This window comes from Mus caroli, unplaced genomic scaffold, assembly GCF_978045245.1.
Source record: "Mus caroli unplaced genomic scaffold, Mus_caroli_1 scaffold_13, whole genome shotgun sequence".
Classification (NCBI taxonomy): domain Eukaryota; kingdom Metazoa; phylum Chordata; class Mammalia; order Rodentia; family Muridae; genus Mus; species Mus caroli.
The window spans coordinates 46,737,847-46,759,724 of NW_028227268.1; the positions used below are offsets into that span (position 1 = coordinate 46,737,847).

General features: G+C 48.3%; 1 protein-coding gene across 4 annotated transcripts in view; it reads left to right on the top strand.

Annotated features, from left to right (window-relative positions):
- Positions 1 to 21,878, top strand: part of Rph3al (rabphilin 3A like (without C2 domains)) — a 136,412-nt gene that overhangs the window by 31,528 nt on the left and 83,006 nt on the right. The window contains exon 1 of one of the 4 annotated variants that reach the window (XM_085829816.1): positions 8,746 to 8,774. The exons of the other annotated variants lie outside the window; for them this stretch is intronic. The gene's annotated coding sequence lies outside the window, so the exon portion shown is untranslated. Of the gene's footprint in view, positions 1 to 8,745; positions 8,775 to 21,878 lie in introns of those variants that run through there. 4 annotated transcript variants of the gene reach the window in all.

The following is a 21,878-nucleotide window of genomic DNA, read 5'->3' on the forward strand; positions in this document are numbered from 1 at the left end:
GGCCTGACTGGAAGATATTTCTGGGAGTGGATACGTTAGGGTGGGAAAACAGCAACATCATTATCAATCATCATTTTGGTTTTTCAAGATAGGGTTTCATTGTGTAGTTCTGGCTGTCCTAGAACTCACTCTGTAGACCAGACTCAGAGATCCACCTGCCTCTGCCACTGGAGTACTGGGGTTAAAGGCCTGTGCCCCCTCCATTTGGCTGGAAAAGCATTATTTTAATTTTTAAAATAATCCCAGCATCTAAGGGATTGGTGTAGACATTTGCCTTTTGTGATGGCTTGTGATGGAGCTGATGGCTTGGCCGCCCTCTGTGACCTGGATGTTGAAAAGAGTGCACGGTGGGCCGCATCTTCTCTTATGTGCAGCCTGACTTCTGGGGAAGCTTGAGAGTTGAGGTAGCCTTGCTGTTTTCATGGCTTTCTGGAGCCCCTGCTCTGCCCAGAGTTGGTGCCAAGAGCCTGGTGAACTCAGGCTGGTGCAGACACTCCCCTGCCAACAGGTTTTCCTCATCCCCGCCAGTCTAGTTCTCTGCATCCCTTTCTGGCTCACAAGCAAGCTCCAACCACCATCCTCCAGCCCCTGGGAAGCTAGCTACCTAACCCCCAGAAGGCCAGCCCACTGCCAGATGTCTAGCAGGCTCCTCCACTTTGAGAAAGCCCTCCTCCTCCCCTTCTCCCTCCTCCTCCTCTTCCTCCTCCTCATCTTCCTCCTCCTCTTCCTCCTCCTCCTCCTTTTCCTCCTCCTCCTCTTCTTCCTCCTCCCCTTCCTCCTCCCCACCCCTGTAGATCCTGGGACTGCAGCAAGGTGGGGTCTTCTGTCACTGTGCCTTCCCTGTGCCCTAGACCACACAGCCCCGGGCATTTATCCACATTATTGTCTAGTTCATTCCAGACTCATCCCGTGCTCCTTGGCACACATACTAATGTTCAGAGTGGACACAATAGAGGTGACCCTTCTCTCGGAGACCTTGTGGAACTTAGCAAGTAAGCAAAGAAATACATCTCTGCGTCCCCAGGGAGGACATGGTGGGGACTCAGAGGACTTTAGAGAAAGACACAAAGCACTCTGTGTCTAGGGTGATGAGGGCCCTTGTCCATCAACATAAAAGGTCTCAGAATGGGGTGACAGTGTGGAGATACGTGTTGACAGCAGACAGGACACTTCCCGATGGGGAAGATTTTTGTGTTTGTTGTTGTGGTTTGCAGTGGGGTTTTTGTTTTGTTTTGGTTTGGTTTCTGTTTTTTAATCTGTGGAGCAGGAAAAACAAGTTTTTGGTTAGCAAAGTTTAAAGTTTATTTGCTTTCTTAAGAACAGATTTCCTATAGGCCAAGCCGGCCTGGAAGTTACTAGGTATCCCAAGCTGGCCCTGAATTGTCGATCTTCCTGTTTCTGCCTCAGGACTGCTGGGATTACAGTCATATGTCACCATGCCTGACTGTATGATATGGTAAGATCCGTACAAGGACACCTGCTATATTGTTAAAAGTGGTTACTTAATAAAAAAAAATGACTTCCAGGAATAGAGTAAGTTAAAGTGAAAGATACATTGAAGATGGCAATCATCTCATTTTTCAAAAGCTTGGGACAGAGACCAGGTCACCCCGCTGGGAGAGCCTCAGAAGTTACAAATGTGTTCTAGCTCTAACATTTCACAAGGAACTGTTTTGCTAGCATGGAGGCTCCTGTCTGCGGAAGGCATGAGGTGTAGGTGGGCTTTGTAAGGGAAAAGGTAAACGCTATTAGGCTATCATCTGGCACACCCCCGCATGGGCTTGCCCAGTAGAGCCATGGCACTCAGCTCCTAAGGCTTGCCCAGTAGAGCCATGGCACTCAGCTCCTAAGGCTGTGCGCCTGATTTACTGACAAGCTTCCTAGGAAAACCTGTGCTAAAAGCAAGACAGGAGCCTGTAGGTTCTGATCCAGGAGCCCACAGGGTCTGATCCAGATCTAAGGCCTCTGACAGCATGGAAGGACTATGAGTGTCCATGGAAAGAGGAGCCTGTGACTCAGAAACAGACTGTGGCTCCCTTCCAGAGCAGGACTCAACCCTCTAGAGAGGATCACATGTAACATGGAGAGAAGTGGCTTGCTACTTCTCCCTAGGATGCTGCGGGATAAAGACCAAAGAGTAAAAACTAAAGACTTAGGGAATGATACTCAAGTGGACTTTGAGAGATAGGTGCACTACAGGTAGCCCTCCCAAATGTGATGGAGGCAGTGATTAGCATGTGTAGGGTTGCAGTGATTGGCATGTGGGGGGGGGAGTTGCAGTGACTGGCATGTCTGGGGGGTACAGTGATTGGCATGTGGGGGGGGAGTTGCAGTGACTGGCATGTCTGGGGGGTACAGTGATTGGCATGTGTAGGGGTTGCAGTGATTGGCATGTGTGGGGGTTGCAGTGATTGACATGTATGGCAGTTGAGAATGGGAGGTAGGAAAAATCTAGTGACCACTGCTGGACATGGATGAAGCAGCTGTCCTTAATCTTAGGGGGTTCAGATGAAACACATGTGGGCATGTTCAATTGAAGTGACCTGCTGTTCATTTCCAGGTAAAATTCTTGTTTGTGTGTGCTGCTTAGAGCATTTGTTTGGTATGTGTAGGGCCTTGAACATGCTAAGCAAATATTTTACCCTTGCCACATTTGGGTGGGGGGCAAACTTACTTTTGTTTGCAGAGCTGGGGATTGAATTCAGGGTGCTGACACGCTAGGCATGTCCTCTTTACCCCTTTAGCTTTCACTTAGAGGCAGGGTGTCTTGAAGCTGCTCAGGCTGGCCTTGAACTCAATGCATAACCCAGGTTGCCTCTGCTCATGCACTCTTTTATTTTTCTTTTTAATAGACAGGGTCTCTTTACATATAGCCCTGGTGGTCCTGGAACTAACTATGTAGACCAGGCTGGACGAGAACTCAGAGAGATCGACCCACCTCAGCCTCCCAAGTGCCAGAATCTCAAGTGTGTGCCACCATGCCTGACTAACTCTTTCAAATAAACTAGTCTGATCTGCATTTATGCTATGCTGAATCTCTTCCCACAAAGGTTTTTTTTCTCCGGTTGCTTCTGGTTGAACCCAGGGCCCTACACATACCAAACAAATGCTCTATCACTGGGGCACCTTGTACTTTGAAAACTATAAAAAAACATCCCTTACAATGAAAAAAAAATGTTGATTGCTACAGGAAGCGAACTGGTTACTTGCGTTTAATGTTCCCCATTTGGGAAGAAGGATTTTGCAGTAGGAGTTTCCGTGAATGATGGTTGTTCATTGTAGAGTCGGGGAAATGAGATGAAATCAGTACAGGGTGTAATGTTCCACGTTTCCCTTGGTGCCTTAGCTCCAGAGTGGCCGGGAGGGACGAAGAGGTCTGGTTTCCAGTCCCTGCACAGGAGATGCAGTGGCAGGTGGGCCTCAGCCAGTGTGGCCAGCTCCCCCTCCCACTTACAGCTCACTGGAGGGCTAGGCCATGGTTTATTTACCTATTTGAAGGCTATCTTGGTTGTTTTCAAATTCAGAGTAAAGCTTTTATATAGATCAGTGTGGTGTGGGCCTAATTTTCTATTTATTTGTATAAATACCACAAAGTACAATAAAGCTGTAACCTCCTAGTGTTGTCCACAGGCTGCCTCAGCATTCTCAGTTACCACTGGTGAACCAAAAGGGGAAGGAAAATATACCCTTTATTACATACATTATTATAATTTTATTTTAAAATATTTTAAGATTTATTTTTATTTGTGTGTGTGTGTGTGAGAGAGAGAGAGAGAGAGAGACAGACAGACAGACAGACAGACTTGTGCAAGTGCTTGTGAAGTCTAGAAGGGGATGTCCCATCTTCTGGAGAAGGAGGTACAGGCAGGTGTGAGGGCTGGGGACTGAATTTGGGTCCCCCCCGGAGTCCTCTGGAAGAGTAGCAAATGAATGTTCTTAGCCACTGAGCTGTCTCTTCAGCCTGTATTGTTTTTAAATGCCTGTGTCTGAGCAGTGTGCATGTGGAGGCTGGACATTGACATCAATGCCTTCCTCAACCACCTTTCCCTTTGGTTTACTGAGGCAGTTTCTCAATGAACTGAAAGTCCATCGGTTCTGATCGCCCTCCCTCAGGCAGCTCTCTGTCAGCTGAGAACTAGGCTAACAGGTGGCTCTCTGTACCCGGTTAGATTTTTACGTGGGCTCTCAGAATCTAAACTGCAGTCTTCATACATGCTTAGCAAACAGTTTATGTACTGCGCTACCTCCTCAGCCCAGGATGGTCTATGTATTGATAATAATTATGGTTAACCTTGCCCCCCTCCCCCAACATGGTTTCACTATGGAGTCCAGGCTGGCCTTGAACTTTCAAACCTCAGCCTCCCAGGTGCTGGGATTATAGATGTGTGTGACCTTACCTGGCTTGTTGTTAATCTCTTACTGGGCCTAATTTTTAAATAAACTTTATCATCAGTTGGTCTATCTAGGAATAAAAGCAGCACGTACAGAGTTTGACTCTGGATTCAGGCATTACCAAGGGTTGGGGAGTGTTTGATGCTGTCTGTGGGTTCAGGCGTCCGAGTCAGGACTGGAAACATTTCTCGTGCAGAGTAATTACTGTGTGTTTAATTTTGTAAGAAACACCTTTCCAAATTGGTTGTACCTGTGGGGAGCGGAGGATGCTCTGAGTGAATGAGTATTGTTAACACGGACACAGCCATGTCAAGGACCTGTGAGAGTTGCAAAGCCTCCCCCATCCTCCTATTTATCACCCGAAGGCTGCTCAGTAGAGACTTCTACTGAGCTTATCTAAGCCTGCCCCCTCGATCTACCTATGCACCATAAACTTCTCCTCCTTGTTCACCTGCACGTACTAGTCCTGCCGCCCGATGCATCTGTTCAACACTCTATGTGACGCTCCCAGGGTGCTGCAGTCACTCCATCAGAGGACTCAGGTCACCTGATTCCAGCTCTCTGTCCATGTTGTCTGACTTGCTGACTTCATTCCCCCAGCACCCCAGCAGGCCCGTCCCTGGAGCCTTGCTAAACAGCACATACAATCTAACAGTAAGTGAGAGAGTTGCTCAATCTCCTCGCTAGCATTTGGTGTCAATTTGGGGATTTTGGCTGTTCAAATGTCATCCTTGTGGTTGTGATTTGTAATTCTCTAACAAGATAATATGATGCTGAACATCTTTTCATGTGCTCATGGGTCATTGCACTGCTTTTTATAATCACTAACAGCTAGGTATGGTGATCCATGCCTTTAATCCCAGCACTCAGGAGGCAGAGGCAGGCAGATCTCTGAGTTTGAGGTCAGGCTGGTCTTCAGAGTGAGCCAGGGTTACACAGAGAAACCGTGTCTTGAAAAAAAAAAAAGAATAATTTTTAAAAATCATCTTTATTCTTGTAGAGTAGAGAGAGCAGGTGCGCCCTGTAGTGGGTGTATGTGGAAGTCAGAGGACAAACTTGGGAGTTGGCTCTCACCTTTCACTATTAGGGCTTTGGGGATCCAACTCAGGTGGCCAGGCTTGCCAGCTGCAACCTTTACTTGCTGAGCCATATCCCAAGCCCTTACTCTAATAATAATAATATAATTATGTATTAGATACTAAATATTATATAATTATATAATATTGCGTATATTAAATTATATAATATAAAATATATAAAGATATTTACTATTGTTATTACTATTATTATTATTGTATGTGTGTATGCACAATGTCAGGGCAGGGGCATGTGTGTCATGGTGCATATGTGAAAGTCGAAGGACAACCTTGTGGAGTCAGGTCTGTCTTCCTTTTTGTGAGCTGTGAGGATTGACCCACAAGCATCTTTTCACCCTCTGCACCATCCCAGGGCTCTCGGTCATACATTTTTTTAGGTGTTCAGATCTTTTCAGCATCTTTGCTTTGTTTTACTGGGGGTGAGGGGTGGTGGTTTCAACACCTCAAGGAAGCTAGCCCTGCTTAGATCTTATGCCCACTTTTAGCTGGGTTGTGTGTTCCTAATTTTTAAAAATTGTATTCTGCATTTAATATTTATAGAGTAAAAGAGAGAGAGAGAGAGAGAGAGAGAGAGTATGTGTGGGGTGAGTGGGTTGAGATAAGTCCCCAAAAGATATGTAGTTTTTTTTTTCAAGCTTACATTAATTGCTCTGTGTGTAATCCAAGTAGATTTTTGCTTGTGTTTCTACATTTACTTAATGTGTTCATGCACGTGGGGGTGTGTGCACACAGGCCCTCTAGCAGGTAGTGCTGAATTCCAATGCTCCCAATGGTTAAGAGGTTGAACTGAGAGTTCACATCTTGCCATTCACCACTGTGTGCCTTTGGTAAGCACTTGGCCTCTGAGCTCAGCTTGCCAAGCTATCAAGAGGAGATGCTGTAAGAGCCCATCTCAGAGGTTGCTTTAAAATGTAAAGGAGGTGTTTATCTAAAGCTCTTGGCCCTGAGCTTGGTACAGAGTAAGCATTGATGAATGGCAGGTTTTCTAGCCAATAGCAGGCACACCTTTGGTGCCCCTCCCTGTGATGTTCTGTGTTCTAGTTGTGTGCTAATCTTGGAGCCTCAGCCACTGTCTGGGGCAAGTGGGTGAGACACCCCTGCTCAACCTTGCACTGTCGTGATCCTCCAGGGCTGACTGCTCAGGACCAAGGGTTCACTGAGCAAACTTCTAGTGGTAGTGAGAGACTCAAGAGAAGCCAGAAAGTGACTAGGTAGACAGAGTCCTCTTCAAAATAGCTCTAGATGTTCCGATTCCTGGCACCTTTGGAGACAAGCCTAGAGATAGGCTTGATTGAGATAGGCTCTCACTAGGCCCAGGTTAGCCTAGACATTGCAGCCCCGTCACCTCAGCCTCCTGAATCCTTGAATTATACCTGTATCTCCCTGCCCACCCAGGGGTTTAATTTATTTTTTAACTCTGTTGTGTATATGTGGGGGTGGAGAGCACACATGAGTGCAGGTGCCAGTAGAGGCATCTGATCCCCTGGAACTGGAGTTATAGACAGTTGTGAGCCACGTGGGTGTCAGGGCTCAGAAGACTCAGGTCTTCCGTAAGAACCAGACAGACTCTCAACTGCTGAGCCATCATCTCTCCAGCTCCAACAATTGGCTTTTTGATGTGGCCTTGCATCAAATCCCTTGACCCTTTAAGGAAGGTCATATGGCCTGGCCTTTTAGCTAATTCCTCTTCCAGTATATATGAAATGCCCCTCTCTGGGAAACTCCTAAAAGTGGAAAGGGAAAGCCTAGGAACTGGGTGCTTGGAGCTGGGCACCCAGGTCACCCTGTGAAGTCCCTTGTGCGGTAGTCAGAGGTACAGCCCCAGCTGATGTTATATCTCCAGTTTGCAAATGTTTTTTCCCGTTCTGGGAGGTCGCTAGTCACCTTCGATACTGTTGCACAGGTTTTTCATTCTGATAAAGTTCAATCGTCTTTCTGCTAATGCGCATGTTCTCAGTGTCACATGTGAGGCAGTGAGTGTGGGGTAGTGGGAGGCACCGTCTGGGGCACAGGGCATGATGCCAGCTGTTCCTGTGTAGAGATAGGCACAGAGGGGGGTGGGGCCTAGGGGTGGCTGTGAACTCCCAGATGAGGACACTGGGCTTGATCCTAAACTGTCTGAGCATAGGGGAGGCCCTCCAGAGGCTGGCTGCAAAGGATAATTGGTTGACCCACGTCTAGAGAAGCGGTAGTCTGCTCAGACTTATTTCTGGGCCCAAGAGGGACAGCTACAGCATTGTTGCAAGCTCGCAAAGGTCCCTGCTGCCTGACTGGTGGGGCTGACTCCTCTCAGCCACTTGCAAGTTGAGACTGCCTACCTCCTCAGTAACATTTTCAGTCTGGCCTGGCCTTTGGCCACTTCCTGCCCCCACTTGGGTTCTGAGCACCCCTGGCAGAGCATTCGGACAGTGTTTGTCAAGTCCCTCCCTCCTCGCTCTCAGGTTTATTACCCTTGTTAGGAACCACCTGCCAGCAGGCAGGTCTTCCTGGAGCAGGGGTGTGGGGGAAGCCCCAGGGCTCAGCCTAGTTCAAATCAAATTAGACCACTGTGGCAGCTATGTGGAACTAAGCAGGTGGCGGCAGCTCTCTGGACTTGGTTTCTTTGTAAGAGAACAGTCACCTTGTCCTCCCCATGGGCATATGTGAGGGCCAGCTATCAGCCTGTGGCAAATGCCCAGTGGACAGGCAGCACCTGAAAGGCTGGCCGCCTTGCCTTCCTTCTTTGGTAGCTCAGGGTTGCGTTGAACCTGTGCATGTGGTTTTTACTTCGTGGGAGCTTGTTAAAAACCTCAAAGACTCCCGGCTAGGTGCCACTGGTTTTGTCTGGACCCTCCCTCTAACCATCCAAGTTCTATTCTGGGGTAGCCACCACTGTTGTATGGAGCCGAGGAGGCTGACCCTGCGGATGTCCGTGGCGGGCACCTTTGTTTATTTGGGGTCCTAGGTGACCCGCAAAGAGGTAGACAGCTGGCTCCTCGGCAGCATGGCACTTAACCTTGGATCTGGAACAGAGAAACATGTTTGTGTTTCCAGGAATGAGAGGGGACAGCTGGCCCCTGATAGCAGGCTAGGTCAGCTGAGGGTTGCCTTGGCGGCTGGCTTTAAGCAAACAGCCAGAGCCAGGAGCTTGGGCGGAAGAAGGATGGAGAAGTGCCTGGTGGGACTGAGAACAACGTGAGAGCTAGTTTCTAGCCTGGGCTCCTCAGAGGCTGCTCAGAAAGGTGTAGGTGAGGCTACTCAGGGACCTGGGAACCACCCAACAAGCTGCTGGCCTCCACCTGGCAGGTAAGGAGAGAGGGCTTTCTTTCAGGGGTTTTTGTCTCCTGCTGAGTTCTGTTTGGCTCCTTCAATAAGCAGTACCCAGGTGGGAACTAAAATCAGATTTCCTTTGCAGAAATTATGTTGGCCTGAGGGTTTCCAGGTCCCATAACTCACATAAGTGGAAGCAGGTTATATTTCTGCATGAAGAGTCCCAGGTGTGGTGGCTTATGTCTGCAATCCTAGTACCGAGGAAGATCAGGCAGGAGGATTGTAGAAAGTTTCAGACTCATAGATTACATGGTAAAACTGGAGATAGACACAGAGACAGAGACAGAGAGGAGACACATACACACAGAGGGGAAGATGCACACAGAGAGGGACACACAGAAGACACACACAGGACATACACACACAGAGAGAGAGAGAGAGAGAGAGAGAGAGAGAAGACAGATGGGATGGGAGGGACAGAGAGACACAGACATTACATACACAGAGACACACACTTACACAGAGACAGATACACACAAAAAGACACACAGACACACACATAGATAGAGACTTGTACAAACACACACACACAGACACACACACAACCAAAGACACACACACAGAGAGAAACACAGACACACACACACACAGCATTAGTACACTTCAGTGCATGTCTCAGGCCAGATTTTGGTAGCCCCTGGGAGGGCCTAGCATTTTCTGGACAGAGGCTTGCTTTCCCTGACAGCATGATGTTATTCCCATAACTGTTGAGCCAAATTCCAATTCCATTTACATATTTATGTATGCTACTTCTTGACTGTCTGGTTAATTAATGTTCTTACTTTGTTTACTGGGGCCTTTTCAAATTCTATTTGTTCATTCAGTGTGTGTGGGCATGCCACGGTACGTGGCTGGGTTAGAGGACAACCTACAGAAATATTTTCCCTCTCTGCATCATGTGAATCCCTGGGATTGAACCTAGGTCATCAGGCTTGGCCTCAAGTCACCTAACTCACTGGTCCATCATGCAGGCTGTGGTGTGTGTGTGTGTGGGTGTGTGTGTGTATAAACAGGTTTCTTTGTTCTTTTATCGTGAGAAAAAAATAGGAAATACTGGGATTTAGGAGTCTACCACTGCACCAGACTAAAATAATGGCTTATAGGCTCAGGAAGGAAAGTGGCTGTGTTAGCTTACAGATCAGAATGGGTGTGGAGCCTTGTGCTGTGGTGATCCGCAAGCTATTTTGCTGATGCATGAAGGAAACAGCTTTTCAGTGAGATCAAACCATTGTTGTAATGTGTATGTATGTGTGTTCAAATGAGTGTGTGTACATGTATGTTACGTGTGTGTGCCTGCAGAGCCCAGAATTCATCGTCCAGTGTCTTCCTTGTTTCTCCTTATTCTTTAAGGCAGGCAGGATGTTGGCTAGCCAGTGTGCTCTGGGGGGGTCGGTCGGCCCTCTCGCCTGCTCTGCCAGCACAGTGGCTATAGATCCGTGTGCTGCTATTGATGTCACACACCCTGCTTCCTAAGTGTGTGCTGGAGATGTGAAGTTGGGGCCTCCTGCTTCTGCAGCAGTCCCTGTACAGCCTTCCCCCAACCCCTGCAACTTCAAGCAACGCAGAGTGAGTGCATTTTGAGATATCCTGCAGCTCTCTATTGTGTTGGGAAAATACCTGAGTTTATGGTTAAGACACAGCAAATGTGGCGGTGACACGCCATCTACGTTCACAATGCAGGTTAATAGAACACTCGGTTGTAAGTTAATGAAACTTTTTTTTTTTCTAATTCAAATTCGCAGATCCTTCTTTAATGCTCAGGGGGATGCAATGACCGAAGGTGGTGGTTTCATGTTCCCTCCCTCCCTGTCCCTGCCTTTCTCCTCTTGTCAGATCCTCTCCCTGCATGGGACTTTCTTTCCTTTGGAGGCAGTGCTACTGAGTAGCCCAGGTTAGCTTCAAACTTGTCATCTCCCTGCTCCCGTCTCCTGAGGGCTGGGGTTATAGCTGTGTACCCTCTTTGTCCCAGAAGTCAGAGCCCTCCTTGGCCCTTAGTACTCCAGGAGATCAAGAGACACTGTAGAACACCTTCTACACATAGTCAAGAGGACCCATGGTACCCCGGGTCCTCACCCCCACAACAAGATTGAGATCTGTTATTCTAATGTGCTGTTGGTGGAACTGTGCCCCTCAAAAGGAGGCATTGATGTCCTACCTTTCAGTGCCTCTGAGTGTGGCTTGTTCCAGTTGTAATTACTAGACTGAAATCCTGGAGCAAGATGCTGATTCCACTGTACTGTAATCCCAGTACTCAGGAGATGTAAGGAAGGAGGAACGTGGGTTCTGGGCCATATGAGAGCAAGCTCCTGCCTCCAAAACAAGAACAAAACCAGAGTGCAGAAATAGGACAGCTGTATGAAGACAGGTGGGAGAGGCTGGACAGACAAGAGCCCCTTGCAGTGCAGACAGAACTCAGAGGCTTGCAGCTTCAGGCACCCGTAGGGGACATGTTCTGCCCCTGAGATTGCACACACACACACACACACACACACACACACACACACACACACTCTATAGCAGTGCTTTGACCTCACTGCAAAGCTGTTCCTCCATGCCTTAGCAAAGCAGCTTACAGAACATCACAGCACGTCTACGACCCATTCTGATCTATAAGCTAACTCAGCCCTACCCATACCCTGCTTTTAGACTTGCCGTAGCAACCCTAGGACACAGCTATGGTCTGATGCCAGCAGGAACAAGTGCGACTTTGGGGCTGGAAGGTGGCCTACACTGGCCAGCACTGGCCGGTACAGCTTCCCTCCTGTACCGTCACAGGTGATTCTTGCCCAAGGAGTGAGGTTATTGTGATTGCTGTGTTCCTTCCTACCTGCCCCATGTCAGGCTTTTTAGAAATGGCAAAAGTAAGCGGCACCTCTTGGGGTGGGGGGAGACACGCGGGCAGAGCTTGTGGCTTGAAAGGAGAAGGAAGAAGGAAATTTCCTCACATTTCACTCAGAGGAAGCTTTTCACTCTGGGAAGAAAGCGTTTGTTTCAAGTTAGACCAAGAGGAAGGCTAGGACTTAGGGTCACTGGCCTGGGCATCCCAGCTCCTTAGAGAATCCAAGGATTAAATAATAATAATAAAAAAAAACATATTAAGGTGCCTTGTGAGTACACCGTGGGAGGCTTGCGGGACTTCGAGAAAAGCCACCTTTGCCAGGCCCCCAGGAACTGAGCTGCTGCTGAGGCCTGGTGCATACTCAGCCTCAGGGAGTCGGTAGGGCAGGGCGGATGGTGCAGGGGCCACATGCAGCTCTGTATTGTTTGGGTGAGAGGACAGTGGTGGGCCCTTTGCTTTCTGACTAAGTAGGGATGGGTCCAGCACTTACTGCTCCCCAAAGGCCACAGGCAGAAAGGCACAGGAGCCCAGCCCTGGCTGAGGCAGGTAAGGAGTGTCTGCCTGAAAGACTCTGAGCAGGGCCCTTGAGGACAGGTAGGGCACTCTCATCTGTTTACCTGCCCTAAGTCTTCCTTCAGAGGTGATTGGAGAACCGAATTCCCTCTTGAGAAACCTGTGTCCAGGCTGGTATAGTCCGCCATCATTCTTGTATCTGTCTCCTCTCTTCATATCTGTGCTTAAATACATTAAAATATTTAAAGCCAGAAAATTTTTTTTTGTTTTTGAGGCAGTGTCTCACTGTGTGGCATTGGCTGACCTGGAACTCACAATGTAAACCAGGCTGTCCATGAATCCACAGAAATCTACCTGCCTTTGCCTGCCATGTCATAGCGTTAAAGTTGTGTATTATTGCACCTGGCCGTAAAATTTTTTTAAAAATCATACTTATTGCATGAGCACACAATGAGGCACATATTCAAGAGCATTTATGTGGCGGTCCTAGGGTAACATGAAGGAATCAGTCCTCTCCTTCCTGCATGTAGGGGTGGGGATCAAATTCAGGTCATCAGGCTTGACAGAAAGTGCCTCTACCCACTGATCCGTCTGGGCAGCCGATTAAACCCTTTCTTTTAAACGTTAGGAGTTAACTCATGCCTGTAAACCCAGTACTTGAGCGAGGAAGATTGCCATGAGTTTGAGGCTAGCTTGTATTGTAGCCTGAGCTATAGGGAGAGACCTTGTCTCAAAGAAAGGGGCTGGGGTAGGAAGGGAAGGCAAATTTTAAAAAAAGCAATAAGAAGTGTCCTTGTCTATAAACACCAACTTTTCTTCATTAGATTGAAAACAGGTCACTAATAATTCCAAATGGCACCTGCCGCTTTAACAGCGAGTGTTCCATGTCGCACCACACATACACACACACACCTCTGCCTGAGTTTGGTTTCTCTTCTGCCGCTAGCCTTTCTGTGTTCCCTTTTCCAGGTCATCTGTCATTTTGACATTAACTGTGACCTTGTGCCTGGATGTATTATTGATCATTCTTCAAGTGTCTGGGTCCTTTCTTCGTTTCTAGTTGGTGTGAACCACCTTGCCACGTGGCCAGAGGCAGGACAAGAGAGACCAGTTCAGAACTGAGTCTAAGCAGGGGGTGGGGTGAGGAAATACACAGACAGACAGACACAGACACACACACAGAGACAGACAGACACACACACACACACACAAACACGACTGGATGGATGGGAGGTGAAGTGTCTGTCCAGGCCTTGCTTGGTGGGCTGCAGTGTATTGGGTCTTTGATTGTGTGCCAAACACTCATTATGTTCGGATACTATGCTAGTCCAGGGACACTGAGGTCATCTCCAGAGATGTCTTCATAGGGACAGCAGAGACAAAGAACCTGGAGGAGACAGATGGCAAGATGGAGTCAGTACAAATGTCAGATAGAGAGAGGCTAAAGAATTCCCACTGGAGGCGGGGCTGGGTATCTGTAGGGACACAATAGGAAGACAGTGTCCCAGGGGAGGGTAAAGTTGAATACTGTACAGCTCAGGCAACTTTCAATCTCTGCCCACTCCACACAGAGAGAGAGAGACAGACTGACAGACAGACACACAGAGAAAGATATAAAAACTTTAAAACATGAGCCTGGGAGATGGCTCAGTGGCTAAGCACCTGCTATCTAAGTGTGTGATTTGAATTCAGATCCCCAGAACCCATATATATGCCAAATGGATACGGAGCCCCACCCACACCCCACACCCGTACTTCTAGCCTCTGAAGATGGAGACAGGTGGCCCCCAGAGCAAGTTGTCTAGAGAGACCAGGGATATTTGATGAGCTCTGGGCTTGAGGGATATAAGAGCAATAGAGTATGACTCCTAACACCAACCTTGGCCTCCACATGCATATACAGTTTCGTATACATCATTCACGCCTACCCACATACATGCATTCTCCATGTGCACACTACACCCACTAATTGAGGGGAAGAGGGCTGGTAAGAAGGCTTAGTAGGTAAAGGTGCTTGTTGCCAAGCCTGATGATCTGAGGTCAGACACACTGGGTGGAAGCAGACAGTTGACCACAAGTAGCCCTCTGACCTCCACAAGCGTACTGTGGCATATACACGAGCCCACATGTGTATGTGCACATATACTATAAATAAGTGAATATATTTTAAGTCTGGGTGTGGTGGCATATACTCTTATCCCGGCATTTGGGAGGTAGAGGCAGGCAGATCTCTGAGTTTGAAGTCAACCTAGTCTGACTGAGTGAGTTCTAAGCCAACCTTGTCTTGAAACAACAAAAAAAAGTTCCAGGTGAAAGATTGGGGGTGAGGGGGGTTGGGAGGCAGGGGACAAGTCTGAGCACCTGGAATGTGTCTGGATTCTAGTGTCTAAGATGTGATTTGGGGTTTTGGTTTTGATTTTGGAGGCAAGGTTTCTCTGTGTAGCCCTGGCTGTCCTGGAATTTGCTCTGTAGACCAGGCTGGACTCAAACTCTCAGAGATCTATCTGCCTCTGGCTCCCAAGTGAAGGGATTAAAGGCATGCACCACTACGCCCAGCTTAAATCTTGATTTTTTTTTTAAAAAGGTAAAACTGCAGGTGTATTCTGGCCTAGATCATGGAGACTTTTGCGTGCAGCTTGGGCTTTTTACCCTCTGGTAGTGTGGAGCCACAGAAGTTTTGATCACACTCTGTCCTATGCTACTAAGGAAGATCTTTGTGGTACAACGTGAAGGGTCTGGATGCGAGCTCCAGGAGGCCTAAAGTCTGATCAAACATTACTACAGTCTTAGCAAAAGGAGGGGGGTGGTGCATCTGAAGCTAGGAGGAAGAAGAGAGTTTACCGGAGTGAGCAGGCAGATCTGGCCGGAAGCATAATGATAGGGCACAGTTTAGGGGCTTTGGCCAGGTCAGACATCGGCCTCCCTGTGGCTTTTGCCTCATCTTGAATCTTTCCTGTTATTCCAGGGTGCTTGAGTGAGCAGCGCTTTGGGATTCAGGATGAGCCTTGGAGGCTACCTGTATGAATCTTCCTTCTACCCAGTGTAGCATGACAGGTGGGGATGCTGGTGTTTGAACTCACCTTATCTCAAACCTATTCCCATTTCCCGGTATCATAGTAACAGAGCAGATGTTAGGGCCAGTTGCTAAGGATTTCTGCCTATGTACAGCAATCTATCTTAGGGGTGACAGACTTGATAACAGCAAATGTGCTACCACTCTCCCTCCCACACCAGGGCAGACATGACTAATGGATCACAGCATTCTTCCTATGGGGGCTGGATGGGGTCTACAACAACTCTTCACCACGCAGCTCTCTGGGCTCTGATTTTGGACTCAGGATGAAGTCTCTTTCCCAGTCTTTCAAAAGCTACCACTTGGTCTCTAGCCCTCCTACCTACTTCTTAAGGTCAGTCCTTTGTCACGTAATGGGGATGGGCCTTTGTCTCACATTTACTTCCTGCACCCAGACCTTTGATTTTTCCACAAGTGGAAAATCAAACCTGACCTGGTAAGAGGTTTGGTTGATGGTCAAGATCAAGGTGAATGGTTTTATTTGCCAAATGCTACTTGTGTGAGTTATGACGCGTTGCCACGTTAATCTGCAAAATGACCATTCCTAGGTTCCGTGGTTCAACACAGCCAGACACAGCCTTCCCTGGACCTGTCATCTGGGTAGATCTACCACCCTTGGCCGGGTCACGTGTTTCATTTAAAGCATCACAATTCAGTTATTCAAACTTCTCTCTTTGTGAGGCTGTTAGGAGGCTGGGCCTGTGCTGGATGGTGACTTCCGACCAGCTTTTCTGTTTGAGTGTATAGGGTTTGCGTTCCTCTTCCCCCGTGCCTGCCTCTTTCTGGTTCCCCCTGTATAGTTTTCCTTTCTTCTCACATAGAGATGATAAGGCCCAATGTGGGGATATGTCTCTTCACTTGTGATGCCATCCGAGGCACAGATCCTGGCCAAGCATATCAGCTGGTCGTGGGCTCAGAGTCTGTCCCTTGCTAGAGTTTGCTGAACATTCTGGAATACATAAGTTTGATTGTGTCAGCTGAAAACCCCCTGGGAAGAAACCAAGGAGCTGAGCACTGCAGGTTGAGAGTGAGCATTCTGCCTCTGCTTGTCCTGTGACCTTCCCGGCCTGATAGGGCCGGGCCTCCGTGAGTGTGTCTTGCTTCTGGAAGGGCAGGCTGTCTTGCTCTCCAGGTATGATACGTGTCAGAGACAGCTGCTGATGGGTGGTTTCCACTCTGACCTAGCTCTAGTGAGTTAGGAGATTGAGGGGGTCATCAGAACCCCAGGACCAGTGGTGGGAAGGGCTTTTTTTAAGACAGGGTCAGCCCCCCCCCCTTTTATATGAGTTTTTTCCTCTTGGTCTGCCTGCTTGTTTTTATGGTGCTGGGAGTTAAACAAGGGTCTTATTCCTGTGTTTTACCATTGAGCCACACCCCTAGTCTGAACTCCTTTTTATAGACCACCCTTCTGGCTAGCTGTTACAGTACCTGCCAAGGCCCATTCAACCACGAAGATGCTCAAGCCAGCACTGGTACTGCCAACTCTGAGTGTAACAGACAGAAACCTTTATAGTAGATGCAAAGATTTTGCAGAGAGGACTTTGGGCCAGGGGGTAGTGTGATAAGTGATTGGAATTATATACTGTTGAACCCAACTAATTGAAGATCTATAGCTAGTTCTTTCAAAAACCACAACATTGACGTTAGGCTGACAGGACCCAGCTGCCTCCAACAGATATTTTTTTCCTGATGAACAATTCTAGACTCACTTTAGAGAGAGCAGGCAAGAGGCCCACAGCTCACAGCTTTGAGTGGCTGAGAACACTCCCGTAGCAGAGCTGACTCAAAATGTGTTTCCCAAAAATGCACACTCTACATCTCTTTTGAGAATTTCTCCTAAGGAAGTTACCAGAAATGGGTACCAAGAGGGATCTCGAAGGATAGCCATTTTTGTGTTGAGTATGTAAGAAAACTCAGAAGTACCGGTGATGAACTATGTGTACAATCCAATCCAATCCAATCATAAAGTCACAGCGCTAAGGAATTTGGGGAAGCACAGGATAATGGTAGCCCGAATAAGCCTGGAGGGCGGTAAGGACCCAGTTAACACCTGTGTGTAAGTCCCTAGGGAAACTCCTGACTCCGTTCAGATGTGAGCAGCATCCTGGGGGAGGGGTGACGATGGAGTTGGTGGTGCTGTAACTTTTGTGTGTTCTGAGGGGAGTGAGCCTGTTGTGGCATGCACATGCGATGGTCAGAGGACAACTTTTGGGAATTGGTGCTCTGCACTGTGTAAATCCTGGGTATCAAACTCAGGTTGTCAGAACTAGAGGCAAACACCTTTACCCACGGAACCAACTCTCTGGTGCTTGCTTTTCCCATGCAGTCCAGGGCATGAGGTTCTCCGTGGGGACTTGGGCAGTGAGCACCTGAGAGGGCCGGCTCTTTCACTTTGGAGAGAGCCTGATATCTCAGCAGCAAAGCATTTGCTCAGCCTTGCCAGGGGCTCATGAACATTCTGCCCCCTAGGAATCTTCTCAAGAAGTTGGCATAAGCCTCTCCTGCCCCTGCCTGCCTTCAGCACCCACAGCCTCCACTGAAGGGCCCCTCAGTGCGTCTACTAGACGCAGCCTCTGCTCAGCTTGTCTCTCCCAGCAGGGGATGAGAGACACCAGGTGGCAGCTGCTTCCCCACAAAGGGCCCCTGGGTGCTCCAACCCCTCCAGGGAAATCAGCTGAGCTGTCAGACAGAGGCACTCACTGCCACACAGATGACCTATGGGGGGCGGGGATCTTGAGGAACAAACTGCCTATGAACCAACCCGTCACAGAGCCTGGCCTGTCTGCTCTTGGCATATCTGATTTTCTGGTTAAAGGCCTTTTATTTGGGAAGAGCTGTCCCATAAAACACAGCTCAGCTTACCAGATAATCCCTACCCTGGGCAACAAGGTATAGAGAGGAGAGAACACAAGCCCCTCCCCAGGAGCCACAGTGTAGAGGGAACCAGGATAGAAATACCACTGTAAGGTCCAGCAAGGACCCCTGAGCTAATCTCCAGGGTTGAGGGGTATGCCCCACCCCAGCACTCTTGGCTTGGGTTCATCTAACATACACTGACTGCTACTATGCACGTGACACTCACTGAAACGTGCCTCTTGCCTGTCATAGCTAAGACGATCTTAGAGATCCTGTGTGCCACCTCTCTGGTTAATAGAGGAAGTGACCAGAGCCCCATACAGTCATCTTTCTGTGTACCCATAGGTGGGCTCACCTTCGTGTTTCCTCGTCTTCTATGAACATTTGTTCCCTCATAAATTATTAACAAATAGGCAAGGCACTCATTTAACACACACAGTACTGTTGATGGAAGCTGGGAGGCCCCAATTCCATGCTTGCATGCACGCGTATGTGTGTGTGTGTATGGGGGGTATGGTGTGGTATGTATATGTCTGTGTGTGTTTTTGAGATAGGGTCTTTCTAAAGTAGCTCAGACTTGTCTTTAACTCTTAAGATGTGTGGGCTGTAGCTCTCCCTCAATGGGGACCAAGGCAGGTATGTTGGGTGGTGTATATACAATTTCACTGAGGGACACTTAGATGGCGAATGAGTGGCATGGTGAGGCTCTAACCAGCTGCCAAGTCAGAGAGATGGCCGCCAGCTAAGCCCAAAGAGGTTTGGCAAACCCAAGCTGGCTCTGTGGCAGGTTCCTAAAGTGGGTCTCCTTGATGTCCCCCATCTGTCCTGAGGCTGCTCTGTGTGGAGGATGGACAGCTGTGCTTTCAGAGGTGCCAGCCACAGCTTCAGTTGGGAGCCATAGTCCCTGTGTTCTTGGCTCTGACCTTCATTCTGAGCACCTCTGTGGATACTCAGCTGTGGATTTACCATCCAAATGTCCCTGCCCAGTCCGTGCCATGATTCCAAGAGCCCCTCCCCAGGAGCCACAGTGGCCTAGAAATGACAGTCCTCCATCTCTCCTGATCTCCCCCCTAGTGTTTTATTTGATTATAGATGTCTGTCCTGCCGAGGGTCCCATCTCTTCATCCTGTAGACTGGAGAAACCCCTAGCCTTCCTCCCTTGGAAACAGAGCCCCAGGGAGGTTACTGGCTTGTCCTGGAAATTTAGTAAATTTGCACAAACAACCATTGTTTTTGGGTTTTAGGGGGTTTGTTCTTTTGTTTGGTTTTAGTTTTTGTTTGTTGTTTTTGGTTTTGTTTTTATTTTTTCCTTCTGTGAGCTTTTGGCCCTAACCTTCCTCACTGCCATGAAGGCTGCCTGCCCTCTGTGCTTAGATGGAAGGTGACAGGAGGCAGGGAAGCTGTGCTACCTGAGCACTGGCACACGAGCACAGGCAGCAGTGTGGTCCTTTCATAGCCTCTTAACCCATCTTCTAATGGAAAGAGTCATGAGTCTACGAGGAAGGACAGAACAGAATAGCCCAGACTGTGTAGACACGGGTCAGAGGACAGAGGACGCCAGTCTAAGGGTTCCCTGGCTTGTGACCTAAAACTGTGGCTCTAGGAAGTGACGTGGAGGGAGGCAGAGCATTTGTTCTTAGAGATGCTTTGGGGGTGGGCTGGCTTGAAGCTCTGAGGAGCGTCTTCACCTTCTCCTGACTCCCTTTCATTCTCTGCCATCATGGAGGTAAGGCTTCAATGCTAAGGCCCTTCCCCCTTTCCCCTGCTTCTCCTCCCACCTCAGCCTCTCACAGCCTTCAGTTTGGAAGCTTCTACAGAAGATAAGTGCATAGCCCCAACGTGCCCTGGCTTGTTCCTTGTCTTCCAGGGTCACCCCAATTACTATTCTGCTTCTGTAGAGTGGACAGCAGAGCACAGAGGCTACCTCCCTTCTGTATCCAGCCATAGAGGAACTGGGTTGTCAGGCTCAGGGCTTGCCACCCTGGACACATTGATCTGGGCACAGCACCCCCTGCAGGTCAGGGGCAGAATTGTACACAGGGCCCGTGTAGAACCTGTCTGCTGGGATCATACAGCCCTTCCATTTCTTGACACTCCCAGAACGTTAGAAAGGAAAAAGAGTGTATGAGTTGCATGTTTCAAATATTTACTTGGAGCAGAGTAACGCATTTCACACTCTGGTAGCAGTGTGACCACACTGTTCACAAGCTAGCAGAAACTGAAACGAAAACAAGCCCACAGTGCACCAGAGGCTGGGCACAAGTTTACGTTTTTAATGGACATGGCTCTCTTAATTTTGTATTTGATTGGCTTATTTGGGGCAGCAGCACATGCTGGGGCACACGTGTCAAGGTCAGAGGATAACCTGAAGGGGTTGGTTCTCTCCTCCCATCACATGATCGTGGGAACCAAACTCTGGCCGTCAGGCATGGCCATCGACACCTTGATGCAATAAGCCATGCCTTCATCCTTGAGCCAGTCGGTTTTGCATCTGCCTGGTTTTCACGACTATATTTGCATCCGTTGGGAGAAGGTACAGAGGTTCCTGGCTTGCCAACAGAGCCTCTGCGCCTGGCTGGTTGGGGGTTCTTTACCAAAGTGTGGAGCATGGTGGGAATGTCAAGTTCAGCTGGGAAGCTCAGCTCCCTGAATGTACCTGCGAGATGACAGTGGGGTCTGGGCTTGGACAGCATGGCCAGTTAGCTCCGGCCCACACACTGCCCCCTGGTGGTCATAATGGACATGGGCCACATTGGTCCGGAAGAGTTTCTTAAGCACGACTCAGGGATCCCTGAGACCCTCAGAGATCTCCAAAATCAAAACTGTTTTCCACAGTCTAAGACTCTTGGCCTCTTTCACAAACATGGAAACTGGAAAGTACTCAGATGTAGCTTCAGACGCTGTGCTGGAACTAGTTTTTAAGATAGTGCCATCTGTTGAGTTTTGGTGCAGAAAAACACACACCATTATCTGGGCAAGCTATTAGAATACTCCTCCGCCTTCCATCCATCCTCCACATCCGTGAGAGCCTGGACCCCTTCCACGTATTCACTGGAACAGCATCTCCAAAGGTCGAAAGAAAAGTCAGACAAGAACGCCCAGCTGTCTTCAGTTAACTCCCGAAGCAAATTGCAAAAATATAAAAACAATCCCGGGCCTCACATTGTCTTTGTTTTGAAAACACGTGTTTTTCTCATAAAAAAATATAAATTATGTGAATACTTAATAGGCCTAGTATCTGTAATGGGAGTTTTCAGATTTCTCAGCAAAATATCAATAGCTATAACGCATATATTTTGGAATGCTCACAATTGTCTTTCTCACCGTATGTGTAAGATGGTGATCCTATGTATGGCACATATGCGGTCAGAGGACAACTTGGGCGTTGCGTCTCTTCATCCACCTTTATGTAGGTCTTGGAAATGAACTTGGTTCGTAGGCTTGCAGAGGAAGCTCTTTACCTGCCAAGCCATCTGCCAACCCCAAAAGATTTTTTAATAACATCTAATGAGCTGGAACCCACATGTTGTTAGCATCACCCCTATCTAATTCCAGAATATTTCCATCAGTTCATAAAGAAACCCTAAAGCCATTAGCCGTCACTGTCGTCCTGTGCCAATTAATGGCCATTAGTCTACCTCTGTGGCTTTGCCATTCTGGACATTTCTATAGGCAGCATCAGATCATACGTGATCTGTACAAGCTTGGCTTTTTCTCTTAGTATAACATTTGGGCTATTGGGAATAACAGTGACTTAAGAATATTTGTACAGAGGTCTATGAGGACGTATGTTTTAGTC